The 17,847-nt window shown below is 44.6% G+C and overlaps 1 long non-coding RNA gene across 1 annotated transcript; it reads right to left on the reverse strand.

Moving 5' to 3' along the window:
- Positions 1-10,182: 10,182 nt before the first annotated feature.
- Positions 10,183-14,170, reverse strand: LOC141084658 (uncharacterized). The gene is made up of 2 exons (XR_012231075.1): positions 11,100-14,170; positions 10,183-11,009 (listed from the first exon to the last, which is right to left on the reverse strand). It is a non-coding gene; the product is annotated as an uncharacterized lncRNA (long non-coding RNA).
- Between the last annotated feature and the right edge of the window lie 3,677 nt (positions 14,171-17,847).

The raw sequence follows: 17,847 nt of genomic DNA on the forward strand, positions 1-17,847 counted from the left end.
AGAGGGGCTAGGGAGCCGAGCAGGCAGAGGGGCTAGGGAGCCGAGCAGGCAGAGGGGCTAGGGAGCCGAGCAGGCAGAGGGGCTAGGGAGCCGAGCAGGCAGAGCGGCTAGGGAGCCGAGCAGGCAGAGCTGCAAGAGAGCAGAGCAGGCAGAACTGCAAGGGAGCAGAGCAGGCAGAGCTGCAAGGGTGCAGATGCACAGACAGAGCAGCAAAGGTGCAGATGTACAGACGGAGGACACAAGGAAAGACACAGCAGGGAAGGAAGCCACAGACAAGGAGAAAGGGAGACTAAGGTAGGACAGAGTACAGACAAGGTACTGGGACCAAGACTCAAGGGCCAGGATATTCAGCCTCCTGGCAGGCAGACAAGGTACAAAGCAAGACAAGAAGTATTCCTCCAGAGAAGGAGGAAATACACAGGACAAGGCCTGGCTACCTCAGCAGCAAGATACTGAGATTAGACATTGCTCAGGCAATGTTTCAGTGGTGTGGCGGATTCTAAATAGTCAAGGGCTCTAGGTGATTGGTCAGGGACAGATTAGACAGGTGCACCCTGACTGCATAAGAACCAGAGAGTTCTGGCGCCGCCCCCCTATACACATATAGCCAGGAAACATACAGAAGAGCAGAGGCACAGAGCACAGGGCAGGCAATAGACAGAATTCACAGCACGACCCGGAGCAGTAAGTTGATGTGCGGGGGATGGGAGGCCATGCAGTGACGCCAGCAGGGTTGTTACATGGGGTTGATGTCACCTTTGTATTGTCAAGTGACATCAAGCCTACAGGTTAGTAATGGAGAGGCGTCTATAAGACACCTATCCATTACTAACCCCATAGTGATGTTGTATAAAACAGACACCCAGAATAAAGTCCTTTATTTGAAATAATCACAGACTCCTTTATTGAATCTAAATTTACCATGATTCCTGAAGGCATAATCCCCGACGCTCTCGTCTCCTGCAAACAATCAAAAAATAAACCAACATATACTATCCTGTCCGACGTAGTCCATTTAATACCTAGTGTCCCAGTGATCTATCGTGTAGAACAGTCACATCGGGAGATGTGATCAATCTACCTAGCCGCTGGCTATACACCGACAGGAGGCGATCGCTCCTGCAGTGTATCACTGCGCTGCCGTGAGAGTTCACCGGAGTTCATCAGCTTCGCTGCTCTCATGGCACCGCTGCGTGAGAACCGGAGCTGTTTAACTCTCACGGCAGCAGTGCTACACTGCGGGAGTGTATCTCCCGATGTGACTGTTCTACACGTGAGATAGTTGTGGGACACTCAGTATTAAATGGACTACTGTGGACAGGGAGTATATGCTGGTTTATTATTTTTGATTGCAGGAGACATGGGCATCAGGGATTAGGCGCTCGGTGAGTATGTATTTTGTATGTGAATATGTATGTAATTATGTAAAGGTCTTGATTTTTTTTTACATTTGAACACAAGTGCCGGATAATGAGACTATTCTCTAATCATCGGCTCATGCTGTCTCTGTTATATGTGACAAAAGATGTAGCCGGATGGGAGTAGAAATCCCATCAGATGACACCTAAGTACAATCACTATGGGCTGTTCGTCGCATGGGTACACACAGACATGCAGACAGATGCAGAGAGACAGACACGCATACAGACGCAGAGAGACATATTCTCCCAACACACACATTTTTTCACCCACACGCATATTCCGGTTTCCGCTCTCTACACTCTACTGAAACTGCCCTCACTAAAGTCTCTAATGATCTACTAACAGCTAAATCTAACGGTCACTACGCCATGATAATTCTCTTGGATCTCTCTGCAGCATTCGACACGGTGGATCATCAGCTCCTCCTCACTATGCTCCGCTCCATCGGCATCAAGGACACCGTTCTCTCCTGGTTTTCCTCCTATCTCTTTGATCGCTCCTTTACTGTATCTTTTGATGGCTCCTCCTCCTCTCATCTTCCCCTTACTGTAGAAGTTCCTCAAGGATCAGTTCTAGGCCCCCTCCTCTTCTCCTTGTACACTGCCCCTATTGGTAAAACAATCAGTAGATTTGGTTTCCAGTACCATCTCTATGCTGATGACACCCAATTATACGCTTCTTCTCCTGACATCACGCCAGCCTTTCTAGAAAACACCGGCGATTGTCTAAACGCTGTGTCTAACATCATGTCCTCACTATATCTGAAACTGAACCTGTCAAAGACTGAACTCCTCGTGTTTCCTCCCTCAACTAATGCACCTATACCCGACACTGCCATTTCCGTGTGTGGTTCCACTATTACTCCCCAGCAACATGCCCGCTGTCTTGGGGTCATACTTGACTCCGAGCTTTCATTCACCCCCCACATCCAATCACTGGCTCGCTCTTGCTATCTACATCTCTAGAATTCGACCTTTTCTTACCTTTGACTCTGCAAAAATTCTTACTGTTTCTCTCATTCATTCTCATCTGGACTACTGTAACTCTCTTCTAATCGGTCTCCCTCTTACCAAACTTTCCCCCCTCCAATCTGTCTTGAATGCTGCAGCCAGGATCATATTCCTCACCAATCGTTACACCGATGCCTCTACCTTGTGCCAGTCCTTACACTGGCTACCCATCCACTCCAGAATCCAGTACAAACTTATTGCCCTCACCCACAAAGCACTCCATTGCTCAGCACCACCCTACATCTCCTCCCTTGTTTCAGTCTACCACCCTACCCGTGCCCTCCGTTCTGCTGATGACCTGAGGTTAGCATCCTCGATAATCAAAACCTCCTACTCCCGTCTCCAAGACTATACACGTGCTGCGCCAATTCTTTGGAATGCACTTCCCAGGTCAATACGAGTAGTCCCCAATCCCTACAATTTTATATGTGCCCTGAAAACTCATTTATTCAGACTGGCCTACCGCCTCAACACATTAGCCTAACTATCCCTGTGTGGCACAGTCAAAAGTTTTACCATAACCAGGTTCCCCGTATCATGTTCCCACATGCTTTATGTATCTATTAGCCCTCTGTGTCCGTACTGTTACACACTTAACATTATGGCTGGCCCAAACAATCAGGGCAATTGTTACCACTCACCTTTCGTGTCTCCCCTTTTTCCCTCATAGATTGTAAGCTTGCGAGCATGGCCCTCATTCCTCTTGGTATCTGTTATGATCTATGTGATTATTGTTATGCTGTAATGTCTATCGTCTGTACAAGTCCCCTCTGAAATGTAAAGTGCTGCGGAATATGTCGGCGCTATAGAAATAAAATGTATTATTATTATTATTATATTCTCTGCCCACGTACTCTTCCTCCTTACATAATTTCCTTTCAAATCTGCAGCAAATAAGCAGTAAATACACAACAAAGACGTAAACCTTTTTATACCTGCATTTTTGCTGCAGATTTGACTGACTCAAATGAAGTTGAGTCAAAAATGCTGCAGAAACGTAAAAAGAATTGACCTGCTGCAGAAAATAAAACACTGCAAATATGGACGGAAATTTATTGATCATGTGCACACTTCACGATTGTCATTGAATTACTTTGCATAAGTATTCCATTGCTTTTTTGGACCATTCACGCACGTAAAAAAAGTTGCAAAAATGCATTGTGTGCACATAGCCGTAACTAATAGACTGTGGGCACAGCAGACAGTATTGGTAGGGTGCTACCACAACCGACAACCCTACAAAAACTGTTTAGCAAAATATATAAGAAGAAAGTAGTAGGGAAGAAAATATGTGCACACCCATTATAAGAATTGATACTTTATATTAGGCTAGGTTCTCATTACGTTTAGTTCAATCCGTTTAATGGATCCATTAAACGGATGTGCAGAAATGAGTCAAATTTGGTGTAAATTTGACATTGCGTTAACGCATGTGACTGCGTTTATGTCATTTTGATGTCCGTTCCTGAACCATCCGTTTGTGTGCATTCAGGCACTGTCAATAAAGTTGTTCAATATTTTTTTTTTGTTTTTTGTCAGCGTTGTGTGTGGGTAGACTCACATTCTCCATTTTGGAAGCATTGAGTGAACTTCTGCTGCAAGCAAGATGTTTATGTCTCATCTAGTAAGATTTTACTTGATGCAGTTGCGACGTCGTCAGAGAAGGCATATTTCCCGAAGGAGATATTGTATTCATGAAGTGATTTTTTTCCGGAAAACGTATGGTGCCTTTCAAGCCCTCTATTTTCAACTTTGTGATCATGCCTTTAAATTTCAGAGTTTTCTTTGAATTACAATTGAAATGTTTGACATTCTGCTGTCGCATGTGAAGGATGAGATACGTCATCAACGCAGCACTTTCCAGGAATGTATTTCTGCGGAAGAACGTTTAGTGGTGACCCTGAGGTAATTTTCCTTTGATTTCTTTACATCAGGGGTCTCAAACTCGCAGGCCCGTGGGCCAACTGCCGCCCTTGGGACAATAGTTTGCGGCCCTCACCTCATGGGCCCTCCGGACAATAGTTTGCGGCCCTCACCTCGGCCAGGATCACACATGCGAGAAACACGGCCGAGTCTCGCATGTGGAATCCCAGTCACACGTAGTACTGCTCATTAAGGTCATGAATATGGACGCCACTCCACTCTCATAGGCATGGTGCCCATATTCATGAGCTTAATGAGCGGTACCACGTGACGTGTGACCGCGCGCTCATACAGGAAGATGTCGGCGCTGGACCATCGGAGCTGCAGCAGGAGGAGGTGAGTATGATGATGGCTAGACAGTCACAGCAGCCTGCTGTCAGCAGGCAAGACGTATGAGCCACATTCACAACACATGCAGCAGGAGCAGCCGAGCAGGGACTGGACCACGCCACAGACTCGTGCGCCGGGTTCAGAATGAGCTGTGGGGCAGTGCGGTATATTGCTCTCAGAGGCGGAACATCAGCTGGCCTTATTGCAAACTTGCGCCATTACCCCGGGCTCAGAAGCGGAGGCGGCCGCAGAAATTGCTGCTCAGCGAGACAAAAAAAAAATCGGAAAAGACGCATCGGCTAACACTGAAACAGTGACACCAAGTGGAATTATCTATTACACAACCCCAAACATGACTTTTTCAAAGCCTGCAGTGAAGAGAAAGGTTTGTGATGAGCACAGACAATTTCAGGAATAGTGGGAAGTGCAATATTTGTTGAGCACAGGGGCATCCCGACGTGTCTAAAGGCCCCGTCTCACTAAGCGATCTCGGTAGCGAGATCGCTGCTGAGTCACAACTTTTGTGACACAGCAGCGATCTCGACAGCGATCAGCGAGCGGCCCCCCTGACGGTATCGCTGATCGCTGGAAGAAACCTCTGGACATTTCTTTTGTCGCTGGTCTCCCGCTGGCCAGCACGCATCGCTGTGTGTGACAGGCGGGAGACCAGCGATCAGGTGTAAAAAATAATAAAAAAAATAAAAAATAGTTATTCTCACCTTCCGACGTCCTGTTCAGCCATCCTGCCTCTCTCCACGCTCCGGCCCCAGTGATCCTTTGCATGAATGACCGCGAGATGTCACGGTCTCGAGGGATAACAAAGTCTCGCGGTCATTCATGCAAAGGATCACTGGGACCGGAGCGTGGAGAGAGGCCGGATGGCTGAACAGGACGTCGGAAGGTGAGAATAACTATATTTTTTATTTTTTTTATTATTTTTTACAGCGATGGCCAGCGATGCCGCACGCTCGGCATCGCTGTGCTGATCGCTGGTGAAGCTGTCTGTGTGACAGCTCACCAGCAATCACATAGCGACTTACCAGCGATCCTGACACCTTGATATCGGTGTCGGGATCGCTGGTAAGCCGCTTAGTGTGACGGGGCCTTTATTTGCACAGAGAAAGTTGCAGTGCACAAAGAATACAATTTGAAATGTCACTACATAACTAGAAATGCTGAGGAGTATGCAAAATACCAGGGAGATGAAAGAGCCAACCGGGTTGCTAATCTTAAAAGATATCTACTGAGGCAACAAGATTTCTTTAAGAAAGCAACCAAAGAGAATGATGCAGCAGTCAAAGCTAGCTACGTGGTTAGTGAGATGATTGCTAAAGCAGGAAAGCCATTCAAAGAAGGTGAATTTGTAAAAAAGTGCATATTACAGGCTTCAAGTATTGTCTGTCCAGAAAAGAAAGGTCAGTTTAGCAACATCAGCCTTTCTGCCAACAATCTTTTTCACATTTTTCTGTGATATCATCATGTGATATCTTATTATTTCACATATTATATAAATATTTTTTATATATTTTTTTGGTCGAATTTCGACTTTTCTTTATCTTTTCACTTTTTTATTTTTTCTTTGTTCCCACCTTTCCCCTTTTTTGTCACTTTTTCTTATTTTTGTGCGATATATACACGCCCTCATTATGGTATTTAAATACTTTTTATACTTATTACTCACATTAATAATTATGTTGTGATCTCATGTTAATGAAACTTATTATGTTTCGTCATTCTTATATGGGTGGATTTTGCCCCGTTTCTTCTTTTGACCACATTTCATTGCGGTGAGCACTGACATGATGGCGACTTCTTAAAAATGGCCGCCGCTGTGCGCATGCCCAGTGTGTCCGCACACCCACCCATCGTATCTGGCATCTATACTGCGAGTGCGCAGGTCTGTGATGTCATGGGAAGTTTGTTCCCTGACCTGCGCTCTCCAGAGATGCTTACATGTGATGGTTACTTCCGGGTGGCACTTCACAGCGCGCATGCGCCGATTTCGGCGTCCTAGTAATTACTGTTGGTATAAAAAGGGCAGACTGACTGTGCTATCTATCCCTGTTGATAAAGCATCCCACGAAACGCGCGTCCAGGGTCTTTCCTTGGGGATTTTGTAGCACTTGCGATTACTAACATGGGTAAGTTTGCTTAAATGGCTCTGATTAGAACTTTTGCACTATGCACTTTATACTTTTTATATGCATTTTTCTCTGCTACTGCTCTAATTCTATTTCCCAGATGGGTGGAACTGCAAATTTTGGCATAGTTCCAATTGCTGCGTAGCTTTCCCATGATGACTATCCCCAGGAGTGTTTATGTGGAATCTTGCCTTGTATTATGTATTGTGTGTTATCTGTGTCAATTTTTATTTATAAAATTTGTGATTTATTGAAGTCAGCACTCCAATCTTTTTGTTTCAGATATATACTGTGGAGTTTCTTCTTTTGATAGTCTTAGGCAACTATCCTACATACAGCTATGAGACTTGATGCTATATGTATAGCTGTTTTGCTAGTTTTTGTGTATCAGCTAACATTTCTGCCAACACCGTAGCAGAGCGCATTTCTGACCTGTCAAGTGACATTTATGATCAACTGTGTGAGAAAGCAAAATGTTTCAGTGTATACTCAGTCGTTCGTGATGAGACCACAGACATCACCGACACTGCCCAGCTCACAATCTATGTGCGTGGTGTTGATGACAATTTTGAAGTCATAGAGGAGTTGCTCACAGTGATTCCAATGCATGGCCAGACCACCGCTCAGGAGATATTTCCACCAGCTGTGTGATGTCATTGAGAATGCCGGTTTACCTTGGAGGAGGTTTGTTGGAATAACAGCTGATGGAGTGCCATCAATGACAGGGAGGAAAAATGGACCGGTGGCACTTGTTAAAAAAAAACTGGAAGAGGAAGGTGTGGAGGAGGTCATTGCTCTGCACTGCATTATCCATCAGCAGGCCCTTTGCAGCAAATGCCTGAAGTTTGACAATGTGATGTCTTTCGTTGTGAAATGCATCAACCAAATCAGATCCAGGGGCTTAAACAACAGAAGGTTTCGTGCTTTTTTAGAGGAAATGGAGTCAGAATATGGGGATGTGCTCTACTTCACTGAGGTACGTTGGCTCAGCAGGGGAAACATATTGAAGAGATTTTTTGAGTTGAGAGCGGAAGTGAAAGCCTTCATGGAGAAAGATGGGGCTGCTGTTCCTGTGCTAAGTGATCCAAAATGGCTCATGGACTTAGCTTTTTTTGTTGATATCACACATGAGCTTAAATAATTCTGAACAAGAAGTTACAAGGCCAGGGGCAACTTGTCAGTGCTGCCTATGACAACGTGAGAGCATTCTCTACAAAACTTATGCTATGGAAAGCCCAGCTTTCTTGGACAAACCTTTGCCATTTCCCATCACGCAAGGCACTCATGGAAGCAGGCACACCATTCAGTGGTGAGTATATGGATGTCATTTTGAAGCTACAGGAGGAATTTGATAACAGATTTGCAGACTTTAAGACACACAGAGCCACATTTCAAATTTTTGCGGACCCCTTCTCCTTTGATGTGCAAGATGCCCCTCCTGTGCTTCAAATGGAGCTCATTGACCTGCAGTGCTACTCTGAACTCAAAGCCAAGTTCAGGGAGGTGAGTGGAAAAGCAGACAAGCTCAGGCAATTTTTGAGAGAATTGCCCCCCAGCTTCCCTGAGCTTTCCCGAATGTTCAAGTGGACCATGTGTCTTTTTGGGAGCACATACTTGTGCGAAAAGCTCTTCTCTACCTTGAACTTCAATAAGTCCAAGTACAGGTCCAGACTTACTGATGAGCATCTTCAAGCCCTACTGAGGGTCTCAACTGCTTCCTCCCTTAAGCCAAATGTGGCTCGGCTATGCGAGAGTAAGCGCTGCCAGATCTGTAGCAGCAAGAAGTAGGCAAAAAAAGCCATGTTCAAAACAGTTTATGTTCAATGTTCCATTCATGTTCAGAAAGTTAAATGTTAAAGAACTGTTAATACAGACATCTGAATAATAATAATTACATTTCTCTAGTCAGCAACTATATGTGATTTCTTCAGTCTTCAATATCTGCTGTATTATCATTTTCATTTTATTACTGATTGATTTATTTTTTTCTTATGATTTTGTTAATTTATTTTTTAACACGAAATAAGATGAAAAAATAAAGACATTTGAAAACATTGGAATGTTTTTGTAAGAGCTTTTCTTGTGGAAAACCTGATGCGGCCCAGCCTCACCCAGATTCTACCTCCAGCGGCTCCTGGGTAAATTGAGTTTGAGACCCCTGCTTTACATTGTTCTAGTGGCTAGACAAGATGTAATTTATCATTGTGCATGTCTAGTTATTTCCACAGGTAGCCTACTGTCATAGTTCATTTTCATTTGCCTTTTTGTATGTTGTCAGACAAAATCTTTGCTTGCGTAAAATCTGTACCATATGTCCATTTTAGTCATAACATTGTTTTGTGTTCATAGATACCTGGCTATGGGAGAAACGATTGCCTCACTGCACTTCCAATTTAGGCTGGGAAAATCGACAATTTGCCAACTTGTTCAGGAAACCTGTGATGCCATTTGGAACAACTTACATCCACTTGTACTACCGACACCGACAATAGAAATGTGGCTATCAATTGCAAAAAACTTTGAGGATGTGGCAAATTTTCCCAATTGCATTGGTGCCATGGACGAGAAGCACATCCGGATTCAAAAACCCGTGCATAGTGGATCCCTGTACTATTACAATAAATACTTTTCTATTGTGTTAATGGCTATAGTGGATGCTAGATACCGCTTTGTTGCAGTTGATATCAGAGCATATGGACGGACGAACGATTCACGAGTCTTCAAAGAGTCAAACATGGGGAAATGTTTGTACAGCCACCGCTTCAACATACCCTCAGTATGACCTCTACCAGGCATGGAAGGCCCAAGTTTGCCCTTTGTTTTAGTTGGGGATGAGGCATTCCAACTAGGAAGAAATCTCATCAAGCCGTACTCAAGCCACAGTCTAAACTACACCAGACGCATTTTTAACTATCGGTTAAGCCGGGCAAGACGTTATGTGGAATGCACTTTTGGTATTTTGACAACAAAATGGCGGATTTTACTATCTTGTATGCAACTGCAACCACAAAATCTGGACCGTGTAGTTAAGGCTTGCATCTGCCTCCACAATTTTGTGTCCAGACATGAACCCCTGCTAGTTGACCCCGATGACTGTGCGGTGAACCTGATGAGCATTGAGTCAACTACTGTTTGTTCGCCATTTCAGGTTATGCAAACACGTGATCAATTTGCAAATTATTTTGTCAATGCAGGTCAGGTTCCATGGCAAAACAGTCATGTGTGATACTTTTTCGGAATCTGTATTTTATTGACATATGTGCAATGTGTGTAGATTGTGATTCTTGTATTATTTTTGTTTCTATAGGTTAATGCCTATGTAATTAGCAATTGAGTTTTATAGTTTTTAACAAATCTAATTAAATTATCAAATTTTATTTTTCATAATAAAACAGTTTAATAACAAGTCAGTGATACAGTAGTCTCCCACTCAAAATGTTGGTAGTCATTTTAAACATGCGATCCCACAGGGAGTTACAAAAATATTCAAATTGAAGTCTTGTGTAAAGTCAAACAAAACTTTCCAAGGCTATATTGCTGAACTATGGCAATTTTTTTATAATTTTTTAGAGATTGTGGTATTGCGCGGGCATATTATCTGTCCAACTGAAAGCTGGACTGCTACATTGCCGCTGCATTTCCAGACCAGGTTCATCCTGGCCTCTGACTTGTGTTGTCGTTTGGTACGACTGCATCTCCATGGTACAATGGCTTGCACTTGTTTTGGTTTGAGAGGATGTGGGTTCCTGAGGGGCCAAAACCTCCTCTACTAGATCGTTAAATCTTTGACGAAACAGTTAATTTCTGTGCGGCGGTATGTTTTTAACTAAAGGGATATAAGATAAAAACAGGAGCTTCCAATCATTGGCTGCGTACACTGATTCTCAGGATTGCAAGTCCTTAATTTCTTGTCTTATGTCTCTGTGTTTTCTGCGATACAGATCCTCTAACCGTTGGGAATCCATCAACAATTATGGCATCGACTTCATCTTTGGCAAATGATCGCTTGCGTCCGCGCTGAGCTTGCAAACGGGCACTGACAACAGGAGCCACAGTACTACTGTCCATTGATCGTGGCTCGCTAAGGACAGACACATCTTCAGTGCCCGTCTGTTGGCTTGTTTCCTGGCGAGATGGATCAGGTGCCTCCAGCTCTTGAGGCGCAGCTGTACTGCAGATCGTTCTACCCCAAAAAAAAAAAGGGATTTTCAGAAACACTTGTTGCTCTCACACATTTTTTCCAACACAAACAATAACATTACTGTTTACTTACAATCGCTGGGACAAAGTTTTCTGCAGAAACATCAATTGCTCGTAGTGAACATAAGGGGTGATTCGTTTTCCTGATGAACCACTTGGGGTGTTTTGGCTGATCCGGTAGTCACGGACAAATCTATCCCTTATTGATCTCCAACGGGTATGGACTGCATCGGCTACAATAAAAATTACAATATGAAAACAAAAATTAATTCTCTTTAACAATATTTAATACAATAAGGGGGGTAGAGGATATATTGTTTTACTAGCATGGGCACAAGTGTTATGCACTAAAGAAAATAATAGGGTGCATGGTTACCGCAATGAATAGAAGATGAGCAAATTCACAAGAACAAGTACAAGTAGGTCATATCAAATAAGAGCACTGCAAACTGCCTTCTACCTCCCAATGCCTCTTCTGATTTATAGGCCTAATTCAACATCATCGTAGCATAGCACATGTAGGATGTCATACTGCATGTGCCAGAAGAGGTGATGGGAGGCCAGCAAGTGGTAGGTGGCTCCTGTCTGCCAGTCACAGATTATTGACGGGGATGCTTGAACAGTGCCATGCAAATTGATTTGCTCATCTCTGCATTCAAGAGGTTAATATTTTTAGTGTTATTTATTACGCTTGTGTGAGGGATGAAGTAAAAGTCTCTCTCCTCCTGAAATGTGCCCCCACCCTTGGGATTCCACAGGATCATTGTTTTCTTTTAATTAAAAGAGCTAGGAAAAAACTATGAAGCTCTTAACACAAGGGTGCAAACTTTTTTGCAGTTGCAGCCAGCTGGCTCTTTTGTCTGACTGAAGCACATGGAGACCCCATGGTACAACAAGTCACAGCAGGCTCTGAGGTATTGAATCTGGAAAATGACCTATAACAACAGAATGCAATATCTCTGAGACTAGCCGAGCACATAATCGGAATCGGCATTCCTTTCCCCACATGTCCATATTATTTAGCCACCTCTAGAACCCTGCATTATGGAGTTATAAAACATAGCTAACAGGAATTACATAGGGTAGGCATATTTGGTCTCTATGCGCAGATAAAATCCAGCGGAACCTAGTGGCGGCACAACCAACCCATTCAGAGCTTTAGGTGCAAAGTTATGGGCCATCCACGATTCTGGACAGAAAACCGTATTCTCAGACATGGGAGGAGGGAAGCAGCCCAGCCCAGGGGTGGCAGCAGAGTGTGGGAGGGAACAGCCTAGGAGATATAAAGCAGTCCCTCATTTTGAACTTATTTTTCTAATGGCAGGATAAGTTAGCTGACGGAGCAAGGAAAGCCAGTAAATAAGATTTGGACCTGTGATCCATCAGCGCCTCCCTGTGGTCACATGCTGCATAACACAGTAATTGCAACCTATCTATACCCTATCCTTGTACTACACTTGTGACTCTATACCTGTATATTGTTCTTGTAAATATATACCTGTATATTTCTATTGCTCCTTTTCGGCGATTAAATATAAAATTAATCTTGGCTGCTCTTTCATCTTGATTCACGAATCCCTACATCCACACGCTCGGTTGGTCAATTGTACGCTACCCGGGTTGGTTTCTGATCCGATATAAGCCTGTTGTCGGACGGGGTTTATGTCGAACGAGGAACTGGTGGCAGAATACTGTATTGTTTTAGTGAGGAACTCTGGCTGTGATGGCCGGGAGGTTTAAATATATATCCCCAGCCTGGACTGATGATATATATTCCCCCTCATTGGGAGCGCCTCACTAACTCGTACCTATAAGGGAAGCCTTTCCGGCAACTATTTGCCCTCGGAGCAGTTCCCTGTCTGACCTGGAGCAAGTGATGGTGCCAGAGAGCCGATTCCTGTGGGTCCTTCTCTCCCTTTCCCCGAGGTGAGCAAACTCGATGCCCCCCTTCCCCTGTGAGATCCCTCACAGCTTGCTTTACAGATCTTATTACTTTCCATTTTGGGGCTCACATTCTAACTTCCCTATTAGTATGTCTTTGGAGTGTGAGAAGACCTCGGAGAACCCAGAAAAAACCCACGTAAAAACGATAACATATAAACTCCTTGCAACTATTGTCCATAGTGGGAGTTGAACCCAGGATTCAGTGCAGCAAAGCAACAGTGCTAACCACCGAGCCACCATGCTGGTGTCTGGATTTAGGAGACTGGACAGGCCATTTGGAATTATTAGATGAGCGGATTGAATAGGTTGATGTAGCCTTGCTTTAAGCCCTTACATCACTGCGACATCTGTACTTTTAGAAGGTTCTTTAATATCTTGAAGTTATCTTTTAATTGATGCATCATTTCAAGCCCTCTGTATCCATATGGCACATTTATCACCCACTGCTGGGTATACTGCAGTTGTTTTCTCAGTCTCCCACATGCAGTTAATGAAGTGATTGTGAGGCTATATTCTGTAGCACAGATGTTACGTAAATGTATCTGCAAGAGAATTTCTTTAGGAACGACATAAAGAACAAGTTTCCTCTGCATTTTTTAACGAGTCAATTTTTATTTCCCAAGCTGAAGTTATTTTAAGTTCTAATTACGGTATATCAATAAAATTCAGTTTGAGATAATTTAGCAGCTATTTGACAATTTACATGCCAGATTTACCAATTTTAAACCTATTGATAAGAATATGGTAACATCAACAAAAGTTCCTCTATCGCCCCTCTGGTCACTGGAAGGCTGGGGAGGGGAGAAATGATGACAAAAGCAGAGGGGTTTCTTTCTGCTGTGACGTGTACGTTACCCCTACCCACTCTTCTCCTAGGCTAAGTTCAGCTAAGCATAGAGTGAAAAATCCCATGTGATCCTCAGGAAATGAGGATTGGGCACAGTGCCAGTAGCTTATTCCACTCTCTCTACACATGAACACGTGCACACTTGGTCATGCTGAGCATGCATATGTACAGGGGAATCGAGAGAATTAGCTGACAACTATTGCAAATGTTTTGGCATCACACAACCGGGATGTAAAACTACATCCAACTCACATATTGCAAATAGAGCTTAAAGCGAACCTGTCACCAGTTTTGGCCGATATAAGATACAGCCATCGCCTTTCAGAGCTGCATCATCCCTGCATCATCCACACAGGCTCCCCAGCATTGCGCTCCTGCGCAGGCGTACTTCTCTGTTCTGTTGAGGGCAAAGTACTACAGTTTACAGTGCGCAAGTGTCAGAAAAGGTCAAAGAGCCTCAGCACCTACGCACTGCAGTACTTTGCTCTGCCCTCAACAGGGCAGAGAAGTACACCTGTGTAGGAGCGCGATGCCGGGGAGCCTGAATGGATGATGCCGGGGAGCCTGAATGGATGATGCAGGGTCGCATTATCCACAAGAATCAAGCAGGAGGGCGACGATCATTAGAAGACAAGAAGTGCTGGACCAAGACAAGCAACATCCCTCGGACCGGACTGCCCACAAGGTGAGTATAATAAAACTTATTTTTCAGTTCTTCCAGGTCAGGTTGGGGCTTATATTCAGTATGCTTTAACGGTAATCTGTCACCTCAATTTGGCGCTGTATGTAAATGAGTTGTGTCCGGTCCGATGGGCGGTGTTCTGGCTTCTTCCCTGCACCCCTCCTTGGCCGCTGTACGCCATATTTCAGGTAATTTCCGTAGTTGTCGTCCATATTACGCGAGTGCGCAGTATGCTTTGCCCAACTGCTGGCAAAGCATACTGCACACGCGCGATTGGAGATTGCAATGTGCACGCTCATAATATGGACGACAACTACGGAAATTACCTGAAATATGGCGTATAGCGGCCAAGGAGGGGTGGAGGGAAGAAGCCAAAACACCGCCCATCGGACAGGACACAACTAATTTACATACAGCGCCAAATTGAGGTGACAGATTCCCTTTAATGCTTTGGCCAAATTCACGCTTTCGGGTTTAAAGACAGAACTTAAAGCTAAAGATAAATCTCTTATCTTCCTCTTTGTTCCTGTTATTAAGGTTTTGTAGCAGCTCATTCATTGCCTGCATAACTCTGATATCCTCAAGAAGGAGTACTAGCTGTTACACCGCTCCGTCATACTCACCCGGCCTCCGCTCCCACGCCGCAGCCATCCTCCGCTCCCGCGCCGCAGCCTCTCTCCACCCGACGGCCACGGCTGTCACCTCTGACGGACTCGCGGCCGACGCCATCCCTGCATGCAATGCGCATAGGCCGCGGCCGCACCTCCCTGCTGCTTCTTGTGCTCCGGCTGTGCCACGACCTGGAAGCACCTTCGGACCAATGGCAGACCAGACGGGGCTATATCAGGCCGCTTCCCCCTGAGGGAGGCGCCTGATCATTGTGTTTCCTTGCACACTGGGCCCTGCTTCCTCTTGTGCTCTACAGTCTCTCAGTGCCGTCCTCAGTGTTTCCTGCAGCAGCCTCGCAGCCTGTCTTCCGTGTTCGCTAACAGTTATTCTCAGTCCTGCTCCAGTGTTCCTGTTTACTCCAGTCCATCCTGAGCCGCCCCTCTCGGTACCGGCTACCGTGGTACTCGAACCCCTGGGCCTGCTCCTAACGGTCCCTGTATATGGGTCGGTTCCACCTGGCAGCTCGCCCGGGGCCCCTCAGTGCCACGGTCCAGAGGGTCCACTCCTGGAGATTCCGGCTCCTGACCACCCACGCTAACACTAGCCATAAGGATGTTACGTCTATTATTCTTCTCGCCATTCCAAACAATCGACACCCCTGTGTTATATTATATTTTCACTTTCATCTTCATTATAACTTTCATCCTATCACTTGTTTTCACATGTAAACTTGCCTCATCCCCATATCCAACCTCTCAGACACTTCATTATTTCTTGGTCCCAGGTCTATAGCGAAGCACATTTAGAAACACCTCCAATAGTATATAAAATTACTTTTCATTAGAACATCATTAATATGTTGACAGAGATAATCGGTGTAATGGTTCAAGTACTGCCCCTTTTGTACATCGCCACTCGGGAGCTACACCAGGTCCCTCCTCTTTTCACTCATGTATTTATAACCATAACCTGCCCCCCTTCTACCTCAGATACCAAGGAATACGCTGATCTGCTCTGCTGTCACCCAGACTTCCGGTTCTGCCCACAATGGACGACATGCTATCCACTTGTGCGTTCCAGCGCGGCATACCGGACGTCAAATTTTCACAATGGGATTGGCAAAACAGAACGGACATGGGCCGCAAATCCGGGTCACTGATGTTCCAACCAATCATCGGACATGTTGTAACTCTTAAGGGACACCTGACCGTTATGAAGTTACCGTCCCTTTTTGAAAAAGCATAGGCGAAAATGCGTCGTTGGGGTGGTAGTGCACAGCGCACAGAAGAAAGGCACTAGTCACTTTGTAAGTACTTTCTGCATGGGGTTGGGAAAACACCTCTTCCCCTGCTGTATTCTTCTCTGTTACCTGAATTTCTCGCATCTTCATGCAATATATTCGACCATTGTCTTAGAGCATCAATGTATCTGAGTTGTTATAAAATCTACTGAGATTGTCTTACCTGGGCAAACTGGGTACTTTCCCTTTGATTTAGGTCTCCATTTTTTCACTATATGCACTTGCACTTTGCAAATTTATCCACATGCATTCCTTCCCATATCAATGATTTTGTAAACTTTACTATACGAAATCCCACCATGGGTATCCCAGTCTCATTGTGATACAGTAACATTTCTCACAAGATATACGATATACTTACCTTAACCTAGATTTTGACTAATGTGTCTTCAGATAATGTAGTCACTTTTTACATACATTTAGTATCAGCGCACTACTTTTTGTCTTCCTTGATTGAATTTTTACCATTGTTTTAAGAATTTGTCATTAAAATTCAATTTTTTAAATGATTTTTTGCAATTGAACCTCCTTCTCTCCAAGTTATATACTAGCGGTTGTGAAAAAATATGTCACTATCTGCATTTGCATATCTGACCATTGTATATGTATAACCATTGTGTATATAGTGTATTGTCTAGTGTGCACTTAAAGCAATTAAAAATATAATTTAACCTTGGTCTGCTCTTATCTCGATCCACGAATCCACATGTCCATTGCTTGGTTTAACCTTTCATGCTACAGGGGCTGGTTTCTGGCCTAATATCCCGTTAACAGACCGGGCTTATATCTAAGGAGAAACTGGTGGTAGTTCTACTGGGCTGGCAGCGCTCTGTTTCACTGAGGCTAGTGAAAGAGGCCTCGCAGCCTGTCAGGGTTGTGAGAGAGTGTGGTTCCATGTCAGTGACTGTGTAGGCCACATCCTCTCACTCCCTGTGCCTCCCTAGGTCCTTGTGGAAAGGGGCCATCAGTGTAAAACTGTACCTAGCTGACCTTACGTGTCCACAGGGTGTGCGGAACGTCACGTTTGTGAAAATGTGGAGACCACATTACATTATCCATCTGAAGTAATAGTAACGTCAGGCGGGGTGGCGAGGTGTGGGTTCATCACAGGCCTATAGTACTGCTGGAATACAGGAGGTCATGGTCCGCAACAATGACATTTCCTTCCTGCGTGTCAAGGTAGAATTGCTAAGTACCGCTGATACCAAGGCTGACATTTTGTGCATTTTTTCTTCTGGCAGAAAACAAGTCTGACTTACAATCAATACCTCCAGGATGGCTCTTACCCTTGCTAGCTGGAAGTTACAGTGTTCTACCAATCTGTCCACCACCAGAAAACCGTGCAAGTGTGGAGTTATTCGAGTAACCTGCTCCCGAAGATGTACTATCATTTCCTCTATTTTCATAAAAACTCTCAGGGCCATGGACAGACCAAAAGG

Source organism: Dendrobates tinctorius, unplaced genomic scaffold (assembly GCF_039654945.1).
Source record: "Dendrobates tinctorius isolate UK_male_01 unplaced genomic scaffold, ASM3965494v1 ptg000026l, whole genome shotgun sequence".
In the NCBI taxonomy this organism is placed as follows: Eukaryota; Metazoa; Chordata; class Amphibia; order Anura; family Dendrobatidae; genus Dendrobates; species Dendrobates tinctorius.